The 11857-nt window shown below is 37.3% G+C and overlaps 2 non-coding genes across 2 annotated transcripts; one reads left to right on the top strand and one right to left on the bottom strand.

Moving 5' to 3' along the window:
• Positions 1-2295: 2295 nt before the first annotated feature.
• Positions 2296-2419, bottom strand: Trnay-gua. The gene is made up of 2 exons: positions 2383-2419; positions 2296-2331 (listed from the first exon to the last, which is right to left on the bottom strand). It is a non-coding gene; the product is annotated as a tRNA-Tyr (tRNA).
• A 342-nt stretch (positions 2420-2761) lies between these two features.
• On the top strand, positions 2762-2891 carry Trnay-gua. Its single transcript has 2 exons — positions 2762-2798; positions 2856-2891. It is a non-coding gene; the product is annotated as a tRNA-Tyr (tRNA).
• The last annotated feature ends 8966 nt before the right edge of the window (positions 2892-11857 follow it).

Genomic DNA, 11857 nt, shown 5'->3' with positions numbered 1-11857 from the left:
CGGGTAGTGAGATAGTATTGAATTAGAAAGATCGATAAGCTACCACATAAGGAGATATTTGATATGAAATACATATTGTTCACCACCATGAAATGCAAAAGGTTATGACAATTATGAGTGTTAGAACTTTTCAAAGAACTGAGCTATTAGGGGAAACGGGGTTTTCGGGGAACTAGCATTCTGAGAACAGGCGTTGGGAGAACGACATTCGGGAAATCGCCATTCGAGGGAAAGTAGCAGAACCAGATTATGCAATCCCAAGCTACATGTCTGTATGATTCAATAAAAAATCACTTAAGAACCTTGAAGCTCATTCTTTGATTTCCGAGAAGCAGCGTTTTTTAAGAATTTCCTAAAAAAATCGTTACACTTTTCAATTTTTCAAATTCAAACGTAATTTTTTCTAATATTTCATTACTTTATTGAAATATCCACTTTTTTAACAGTTAATCCAATCAATTGCGTATCAGAAGTAAACACATAGTAGTTATTTTTCATTTTAGGTGTTACATATACGAATAATTATCTTATGGAGATCCGTATTTTGGAAATCCACCAAAATTTAGCATAAATATGAGTAAAGAAACACAAAAAGTTAAGCAGAAGCATGTACGGATCAAGTTTAACTCTGTTTGAGAAACTAAAAATTGCTTGGAAAATAGATAAGTAAGACAATAAACTCTGAAATATTTCTAAAAACTGTTTGTTCTGTTGTTATTTTCATTTTTATATTTACTGGTGTTGAAAATTATGTGCCAATTCTCCATATCCTAAAATACGGGCCAATTCGAGCATTTTCAATTGAATGACGGGACAGTCCGTCGAGGGGATAAAAACGGTACTGTCCCGTTAAATACGGTACGTATGGTCAGCCTACAATGTTGCAGGTAAGTTGGAATACCCGTCGCAGTGGAACATTTTTAGTTTGATACGACGAATAATATCGCATACGACGAAGTAGAACGAAACTCTATCATCTAGTCTGATGTATTGCTGATTCTGTATGCATTTACACGATCGATGGGTGATCCCGATCGTCGTTCTCTACCACATCCAAAGCCATGCTGCCGTCCGTGTAGCCAGTTTCAACAATAATGTTGTACGTGATTTTTTTTTGAAATTTTGAACCCAAAGTGTAACACATAAACTTGTTGTGGTACAAAAGTTGCAATGTAATTGTACAAAAAAGATGATCATTTGTATCTTGTCATGAGTTTTTTTATGAGCGATGAGCGATATGTTGAAATTGAGATCTATATTACTACAAGAATAGCAAAAATTCACTTAGCTTGTATAAATATGTCTATCCGATACGATCCCGTTCGTATAAGCCCGGCTCTAAAGCCAACAATGTCATTTCCCACCGATCGGGTTAGTGATTGCTCCTTCTTCCATTACCAATCGCATCGCAATAAGTGATGATAAAAACGTAAAAAAGCAATGCAAGGGACTATCCCCGCGTAATGTAATTATGGTTTGTTTATGAATGTTTCCTTTTTCGGAGGATTTCAATTTTCCTCGAACTCAACGCATGCAGCCTGGCTGCACACGTTCGACGGATTAGTGTGTGCCATCGAGAAAAGGCGATATTTGTTGTAGGGAAAAATATTATCGAGCCCTAGGAAAATGATAACCATCACAACTTTATCTCCAAAAACAGTCAATAAAATAATTCTAGTCAAGTGATATCTGGGTGAAAATTAGCAATTACAGATTACAAAATAGCATTTAGGAATAAATTTTACGCTGAAAAATCGCAAAACCAGCAAAAATATCAGCATTTAGGAAATAAATGTTTTCTTATAAAAACTGAAAATAAGCACAGTTGAGATCCAAATACGCGTATCTATCAAAGGATACAAACTCTATTGGAATCAACTGATATAAAACTTAATTCGGTTTTCAGAGGGTTCCCCGTCTTTAAAAGCTTGTCAGTTCGGCTGCCCCTTGCTGGAAGCACCTTCCACAAGAGAACGACGCGGGGGAGCGCGGAAGTCACCCCGACCCTGGAACGGGAAGCCTCAGCTGAAGTCGAAAGGGTTCGCCGAGGCTCAGAACGTGGGAAAGTGTAATTCAAGAAGGCTTCCCACCGAATTGTTGTTGACTCACGATCGCTCTCCAGCTATCGACGGATGGATGGATGGTATTTTTATTTGGAAATTCATTTGGAAAGCGTGATTTTGGGATTTTTGGCATTTTGGAAGGAATTGTGGGAAACTTGAGAGCATATTTCGGGTTTATGTTCGGGTTTCGAGGCGTTGTTTCCCAATGGGCTCAATTCCGGTAAAATAATGATCCTTCGAACCGGATTTGAACCAGTGACCTATGGATAACTGTGCGTTTGATGTTCTCAACTTTCGACGAGGAATTAATTTAATCATTCTACAGTCCACCGCTCTACCAACTGAGCTATCGAAGGCTTGCTTTAAGGTGTCGGTGTGGTGAATAAAAAACGAGTCTTATCACCAGCGTGTGCCACATCATGTGCGCCGACCGCCACAATTTTATGTAATCAGTTTGTGTAGCTATTCGCAAGTGGTTCATAAATTGGCTGCTCAAGAGGGGAGATCAAAGTGAAAGGTGATGAAGGTGGGATGAAGTGGCTCAAAATAGATCAGGCGTTGCATATTTTGCTTTGTTACAATTGTATTGAACTTAATGTTGATGCACTATAAGTTTTGGAGAGGGGTGTCTTGTGATGAATTGTAGAAACTCAAACCTCAAGCTTTTACTTTTCCAAAAGTCGACACACGATCGCTAGCCTTCGATAGCTCAGTTGGTAGAGCGGTGGACTGTAGAAGTGGAAATTGAGTACCATCAACCATTGCATTGGTGCGTGAAAATTTCGAGCAGTTATCCATAGGTCACTGGTTCAAATCCGGTTCGAAGGATATTTTTTGATAAATAGGCTGATATTTTTTAAGACTTACACGTGGTGAAACAGCTTGAAATCCAAATTAAATAATTAAAAAAACATTGAAGGCACAAAACTCGCAAAAGAAGCATCAAACGTTAACTGTCGTGAAGACAAATTGAAGCTAAAACTCAAGTTTTCAAGAGCACAAATCTGATGAACCGTAGATCCGTCTAAGCTAAAAACTTAATCGATTGATCACCATCAGAGAGTGACCGATCGATTAAGTTTTCAAATCAAACGGATGTTCGATTCTCCAGATTTGTGCTCTTGAAAAATTGCGGTTTGGCTTCGATTCATCTTTACCTTCAGACGTTTCAAGGGACATATTTAAAAAAAATCCTGAAGGGACATATTTAAAAAAAATCCAGAAAATCCAACATAGATTACACGTTTACACGTCAAATACTTTACTTAAAGGATTCACTTCAGATTTTTTACCAGATATGATGAGAGGGATCAGCAAGAAAATAATTTATTTTACGCCTCTCTGAATTCCAGAAGGCGAATTCCGGTGGACAATTTCTTCGAAGAGAAGAAATCTACTTCCATTCACTAGCAAGAAAATTTATATTCTCTTTGAAGAAAATGCGCGCTGGAATTTGCCTAAAGGAATCCAAATTTCGAAAGAAGATATAAATCCGCGAGCCGTTCTTTAGGTGGCAATTAAGCTATCAGATTGTTTTTAGTTCATCCAAGTCCTAAAATTTTTCCTCTATATAACTTTAAAGTTTTATAAGTTACCCCGTTTGACGGTACATGTATCAGTGGAAAGGAAAATGTTGATCCAACTTGTTATTCTAAGTTCAACTTTCAAGATTCGAAGTTGTCTTTGAAATTACTAAACGAATTTCATGTTCAATGTAGAGATTTCAACAATATTACGATATTGAGCCAAAAATCCGGAATTTCAATAAAATTTGAAACCATATAGCTTCAATATTTAGCGAGAAATATAATTTATATACATTAATTTAATGAACTAACTAATTCTTCTGCTCTTGTTTTATGACAACAGATCATTTTCGTCAGATATAACCATTAAATTATATATTTCTCTTTGTGAGACAATCTTACACTTTTTTGATGATACACAAATTTAAACAAGCTCTTTTAGATTGGAATCATCGCGTGAGGGATACAAATCAGAAAATAAAAATAAAGAAACTTCAGTCAAGGAAAAAACAGAAGTAACACTGATTAAATTTCCATCGAGCACTAATTTAGCGATCAAACTAAATTCACTAAGTTTCAAAATTCACCATCAGGAGACGCGCGCATCGTTTTTCTTCGTGTTCGACGTTTCATACTACCGCCATCTGCAGGTCTTTTTGTTTAAAACAGCATGCTCAACAAATTATGCTGGTGTGAACTGTTTGTCTATGCTTCAGTATTCGAAATTGTATTCAAATTTCCGTGAACACCCAAAAATATGAAGAATCATTCAAAATTATTGTCTTTATAAATGTGAGTATTATTTAATTTGACGAAATACTTTACTCAATAATTTAACAAAACCTAGGCAACACAAATAATATTTTTCTTGTTCGTTTTTGATATCTGTAAACAGTCTTCGAAAAATCCCACTCCAAGAGAGCTATTGAGATTTTAAATCACCGTAGCAAAATTTATTTTTTGTTTGAAAGGATTCAATCCGTGATCGATTATGTTAGCTGGTAAAATGAATCGAGTTAGCATAGATGTCTCCTTCATGCTTATTTGAAAATTTCTATTTGACAGGACTTTTGGGATATGTGAATCATGTCAACATGCATAGCTGGTTCGGGAACTGGAAGTCTTGTGACAATTTTCAATAGCCTATTTTTAGATCTTTGACAATCCGGGTAGAATTAGAAGTTCGGCGTCGGTATTCTCATATAGTGGTTCGCTGACGTATACGAATTGCCTTTCTCGGAGTAACAACCGACACCGTGCTAGGGTGATATTTCATTTCTCTTACGAAGTTTGATCTTAATTTAAATGTACACGGAGACGGAATTCAACTCAATTTTGGGTTGTTTCAACGCAATTCCGTAGTTGAGCCCAATAACTCAATTTTGGCTAAATTTCCAAGGTCCCCACTAGGTAGTTTGGCTTTGATTCCATTAGAAAAATATACTCAATTTTGGGTTGATTTAACGCAAAATTGAGTTCTTTCGACCCAAACATGAGAAAAGTTGCATTTACCCAAATTTGGCTTATTGGGCCAAAGTACCCCCATTGGGTAGATGCAGCTCTCTCTATTGTTGACAACATTCGTGTGGGAGAAAGAGAAAACCGAGAGATTTTGGGTTGAAACTATAATCGATATACTTAATTTTGGGTAAAGTAAACTCAAAAATTAAGTAAAAATATTTCTCCGTGTATAATACGTTAGATACAATCACTTCTCAAGTAGACGAAATTCCTTACTCTTCTACTCTACTTCTACTCCTAAATCTCAACAAAACGTCGAATATTCATGCTTGAGATGAGGAGCGTCTCATATCCATTCGATTGATTGGCAGAAAATTCTTGCATGATTGACATAACTTTTCCGATAGTTGTTTTAACATGCCAGGATACAATTGTTACAAGCATATTTTTGGTGCTTCTAAACTGACAGTGTGGTTTGCCCAATCGCTTTTGCGTTTGTTTCTGTCTTCCATCACATGATTATTTCAATTATATTATTGTTGAATTAACTTTCCGCACATTTTTACCTTGAAACGTTATGAGCTGTACCGCGAAAAACCGCTGTTTACCAACAAGTGGTATTGGAGTAGATGTAAGTTAATGCGCTCTCGCTCTCAGTGGTTTGAATTCCTGCTCCCATATTTATTTACATTTCGTCGCATTTTTGCAATGTCGATAAAGAAGATTCGTGCCGGTTTTGACAACACAACATCAACAATAATACCATAGGCCTATTCACATGACGTCTCAAATCAGCTGATCGGGAAGCACTTTGACAGTTCTTCTATGAAAATGACAGGCCCGCACGCAGAAAATTCTTGCATGATTGACATAACTTTTCCGATAGTTGCTTTAACATGCCAGGATACAATTGTTACAAGCATATTTTCGGTGCTTCTAAACTGACAGTATGGTTTGCCCAATCGCTTTTGCGTTTGTTTCTGTCTTCCATCACATGATTATTTCAATTATATTATTGTTGAATTAGCTTTCCGCACATTTTTACCTTGAAACGTTATGAGCTGTACCGCGAAAAACCGCTGTTTACCAACAAGCGATGTTGGAATAGATAATAAGTTAACGCGCTGAAAGCGATTGAGTGAAAGCAGAGTGAAACTCTCAAGATAATGGTTTGAATTCCTGCTCCCATTTTATTTACATTTTGTCGCATTTTTGCAATGTCGATAAAGAAGATTCGTGCTGGGTTTGACAACACAACATCAACAATAATACCATTGTCATGATTGTATATTAATATTGAGTCAATCATATCTATGGTTGATTCAATTATTTTGTGTAGTTGAACCAATCATACCAAATAGTTAAACCTAGCATAGATATTGTTGAATCAATTTTAATGTATGGTTGAATGAAATACAATGTCAAAAATGATTGATCTACCAACAAATATGGTTGACTGGACAATTCTTTTTTCTCCGTGCGTGTTAGCACCGGTCCTCCACCGATGTAAACAAATGCATAGACGGATCTGTCACATGAAAAGGCCTATTGTCATGATTGTATATTAATATTGAGTCAATCATATCTATGATTGATTCAATTATTTTGTGTTGTTGAACCAATCATACCAAAAAGTTTACCCCACCATAGATATTGTTGAATCAATTTCAATGTATGGTTGACTGAAATTCAATGTCAAATATGATTGATCTACCAGCAAATATGATTGACTGGACAATTCTTTTTTCTCCGTGAATGACAATAGACCTATGCACGCGTTCACTTTTTGACGTTTTACATGACCATAGAAATCAGTGAATTCGGCACCGCTCAAACGTCAAATAAGTGAACTCGTGCATGGACCGATACACGAGTTCACTCATTTGACGTTTGAGTGGTGCCAAATTTACTCGTTGCCATGGTCACGTAAATAACACGGCACCGCTCAAACGTCAAATAGTGAACTCGTGCAATGGTCCATTGGTCCATCCTGGGATTGAATCCTTGCAAGAATCACGCACGCTGAGATTGAAAAAAAAAAATCAGGATTTAAGGACTGTTCATTTTTTGTTTATGCTATATCTTTTTTGTTTATTAGTAAAATCATAATCTGTTTTGGTCTGATTGGAATGGACTGATTTTTACGGATATTCTGGCACAATTTTTTCCTGAGTTACTATCCTTTGCTTGTTTTTAATTTTGCTTTCGTCAAAAAAATTTCTCAGAATTTTCTCATTCACTTTAAAAAAAAATCCGCCTTATTGCTGTCTACAACCGAAAATTTTCCCTCAATTCATTTCACAGAAGCGTTAAAAAAAACTTCGATTAATTTGTTTTGTACCTCTACTTCAAAATCTTCAATGAACTTTAGCCATCAATTTCCTCATACACATAAATTTTGCTGAAAATTCTATCTTGAGTTCATGCATTTTCGCAATTCAATATATGTCCTTTGTTAGGACGTTTTGTAGAATACTGTTTAAATTTTAGCTTCTTTTCACAATTTCTAGAAGAATTATAATGTTTGATTGGCATAAAATCAATTGATATGTGTTAGATTTAGAGATTTTATTATTTGGACATTCTTGCTTCAAATGCAAAAGTAACACGATCAGCTCACGAATCTTTTGGAGCACCAATCTGATCATCCAGCACCCAAGTGCACCGTAGACACAATGTCATATAAAAAGTAATAAAAGTAACGATCGTTCTCGTGCTCAAGCCATTCAGTTTGTCACAAAAGCAATTTGGCTCTCCCAAAGATGAAAGCACAGACAAACAGACGTCACACTCTCATCATTGTCCATCGACCACCTTTTTAACGGTCGATTCAAAAATATGGTAGGTGGTCAATCCTCCACCCGCAGCGCTCGCATCGTTTTTGTTCGCGTTTGACGTTTGCGCACTACCGCCATCTGTTGGCCCGTCGGCCAAATACAATAATTTTAGCATTGGGCGCACATGTCCTCGTGACTATGATTTTGATCGAGATTTGTTCTAAGTGTTACGTCTGTTTGTCTGTGATGAAAGCAACATAATTGAAGGTGGCACACGTTTGGTCACGTGGCGCCAAATTTCAAAGCCAGGACCGCATTTCCAATTTACAACAGCAGTAGTACTTCGACATCCATCCATGGTTGGTTGATTGTTGATTGTAGGAGGAGGAGCCGAAGGGAAATGTTAATTTCAATTTACAATTTCCTTCGTGTCCTTCTTTAATGTTCCCTTCAATGTGCGGTCCATTCTTCTTATTACCCTCTTGTCAGCATGCATGACATATTCAAATTTGCTCCAGTCGTCGTCACCCGTCCGATAAGGGGTGCGAATCGATCAATGTTTGTCGGGGTGCAAAGAATACAACCCATAGCCCTGAGTTTCCAGAAAACTGCGAACATCGATGACACCGATGCACAATTGTTCAGTTTTTCAAAAAGTTGGCAACAATCCCATTCCCAAACTTAGTTTTAAGATGAAAAACAGAGTCAAACATTCATCTATATAACAGTTTTGTTAGAATTTTGTTCTTTGAGAACCAAAAAAATGATAATGCCCATAATAGAGTCTTCAACCTTAACTCATGTTCCAACACACTTTTTATAACTAAAAATAATAAAATACTAAGAATAGCGGTTTCTGCGCTCATGTACATACTCGCCAGGGCAGGTAATCGTCAGATTCATCACAGTGCGATGACGAAATAAAAAAAGACATCGTCATCCAGTATAATAACTCTGGCAGTTGGTCGTCTCGTCATCGACGAAAGAATGCACGACGATCGTCAATCCAAAATCGTCAACGAACAACTTTGTCTTCATTCCGTTCGCTCCCCTTTCTCAAACGAAGGAGGCGTTTATTGTATATTCGCTTGCTATGCACAAAACGGCGAATGCCATCCCAGAATTGCTTGTATTAGCAATTTAACCCGCGATCCTCAAGCTTTAACAATAGTTCTGTTGGTAAGCGCGTATCATTGATGATTCAGAGATCGTTTGTTCAATTCCGGACACGTTTTGTTTTTTTGTTTGTGTTTTATTTTTTCAAAAAAGGCTCATAATCAGGGTTCTGAATTTTCGTATCAATGATGCGAAATCTACGATTTTTCGCACGTAAGGAGAATGCTTTTTTCACTTCTCACGTGAAAGTCTTTTTTCGCTCACACTAATTTTCCCTGGAGCTACGTTGGAGGATAACTGAAAATCATTCCACTCCGGGGATAATTTATTTTTCACTCCATCATATTTTCGCTCACCAACTGCTCCCGAGAATTATCACTATGGGGATAAACAAAAACTAGTGCCGGCGACGGGATTCGAACCTAGAACATTGCTAAAAACAACCGCGATGCGTGCACGCTAACCATGCTACCACATCAACTTGACGAAAGGAGTGGTTAATTTGGTGCATAAAAGCTGCTGCTGCTCGTTGCGATGGATGCAGGAAAAGTTCTCCATGGATCGGAGAAAGAGAAAACAAACTTCTCACAGCTGCGGAGAGGTGCAGTTATCTATTTTCGCTTTGTTTTGTGGACGGATAAAATCGCAAGGCAGCTAATCGCTGAAAATTGCTATGAGGGATAAATCCATTATCGTGAGAGTGAGTGAGAATTCGGAAGCTTGCTCATAATCTATCGACGCCACGGTTCATATTTTTAGTCAGCTCAGAGCTCCCGAACGAAGATTCGACCATAACGAAGGAGGCTTATGTGTTCGTCATGACGCCGAGCCTTTGTGGCGGACCACTGCATCAAATCGTCATCCAACGCTGGTTGAGTGACGATGACGATTCTTTTTTCAGTTTCGTCGACGACTTTTTCCATATGACGGTGACGATTGTCTGCCCTGATACTCGCTACATGCCACCAACACTACTTGAAGATTGCTGATGGAAAATATAAACAAAAATCAGCTATTCCCGGCAAATTCAAACGGTAGTATTTTCAACCAATAAATTTGCACATGTGTTCGTGACACCGCTCGGCGAGAGCTCAATGCGAAATTTGTGCCATGATTTTCTAAACCTCGACCACTCTGCGATGATGGAAGATGGCAAATCAAATTACGCCCAAAAATTGCAACATCGATTAATTCACTCAAAAACCACCAGCACGCGGGTCGTTGTAATTCAATTTGGCACCCAGTGGTCACGTTTCTTCGTGATTCAATAATGGTGCAAAAGGGACTTTTTGACCCACATAGCACCGTCCGGCACGCCCGAAGAGGATTTAAATTTGAATGTCTGTTTAATTCCCGTCCGTGTGTTATTCCACAGGAAGGGCACGCCAAAAGGAACATTAAAATTATGGGTCAAATTAAAATTTATCGCCCTTCGATTATCGGTGCGTACTGATGATCCGGTTGGCGGTCAATGTGTATTAAAATTATTTACGATCCAAAATATTTGCAATCGTAACTCATTTGAATGGAGAGTTAATTAGTGGGCTGCTTTTGATTGGTGGGACTGTACTGTATAGATTCCAAGAAGATATTATATCTAGCAATGTAAATTTGTTGTGGAGGGTGTTTTCAAATTTCATGGAACAATGGTGGTGAAATTGTAAATAATGTATTTTCGAATCGTGTTGTTTGATACTTTTCAAGCTCATGAGCATCGCAAGAAGCGACAGACATACAAAGTCAAATTAAAATTTTGTGTTGTTTTAGTTCTCGTGACTAAGACGTAAAAGCCCAATAAATGTGTCTTTACAATAAAATTTAGAAAAATTTTCCATACTATTTGTAGATTATAGACTATATTGAGACAATAGAAATTATGTACGGTTAAAGACATTTTTCACACTTAACAATCAGCATTATTATTTTTATTGTGTTCCTATAAATTTTTACTTTAGTGTGAAAAATTCTCGTGACTTAAGAACGATTGTAATTGTTTACAGTAACTTAAAATCTGATTGATGGCTTCTACGCGAACATTTTTCAGACAATTTAAAACAAGAGCCCAGAAAACATAAAAAGATGAGTGATTGTGAATATCTACAAGTGTTTTCTAGCAACTAATGAACATTAGTTTATTTATGCAGTGCGCATCGTACCTTCGTGCTGTGCGTACACGAATTCTCTCTGTTCTTGGAAGTTTTCTAAAAACAACCTAAAGCAATAAAACAGTCGAGTCTAGTACATGACACTGAAGACGGCCTTACAGTTGAGGTCGAAATACGCGTATCTGTCAAAGGATACAAACTCTAGTGGAATTAAATGGTATAGTACTAAATTCGATTTTTTCATCTACTTAATAAAACAGTACTTTTCAGTGCTAAAATTAAAAACTGTATTTTTCAGTGCTACTAAAACAGTACTTTTCAGTACTATTTTTTCTACTATTGATCCCTCTACGATCTTTGTTTGTACCCGTGCCTTCGATTTTTCGTTGGACCCGTTGGCGAAAGCTAGCGGTGGTAATCCTTCTTGGACACCGTCTTGGGAAAAAAAAAACCTCTTAGGAGGTCTCATCTTCTTTCGTTTATTCACTAAACATGGTTGCAACTACAAAGGAAGGATGAACTTCTGAATTCTCAACTTCCTTCCAAAAAAGTGGGATTTAAAACTGTCACTAAACGTGGCAAGAATGGAAGTTTCTCCGGAATGTGAACTTTCCTGCAAGGGATAAATGGATAATGTTGATAATTGCATCGAAATGAGCAGTTCGATACTCTAGACTAGTTTTCCGAACACCAAATCGAAGCAGTCTCTAGCCCAGGCTCTTTGATTCAAGTGAGGAAACAAAGAGTGCTGCCTATAGTGGTCAGTTGTTCCGAATTTGCGGGATTTAGGCAGGAGATTTTGAACTCCA

This window comes from Aedes aegypti, chromosome 2 (assembly GCF_002204515.2).
Source record: "Aedes aegypti strain LVP_AGWG chromosome 2, AaegL5.0 Primary Assembly, whole genome shotgun sequence".
In the NCBI taxonomy this organism is placed as follows: Eukaryota; Metazoa; Arthropoda; class Insecta; order Diptera; family Culicidae; genus Aedes; species Aedes aegypti.
Note: the sequence above shows the minus strand (reverse complement) of the source record. Positions and strands in the feature narration are given on the sequence as shown.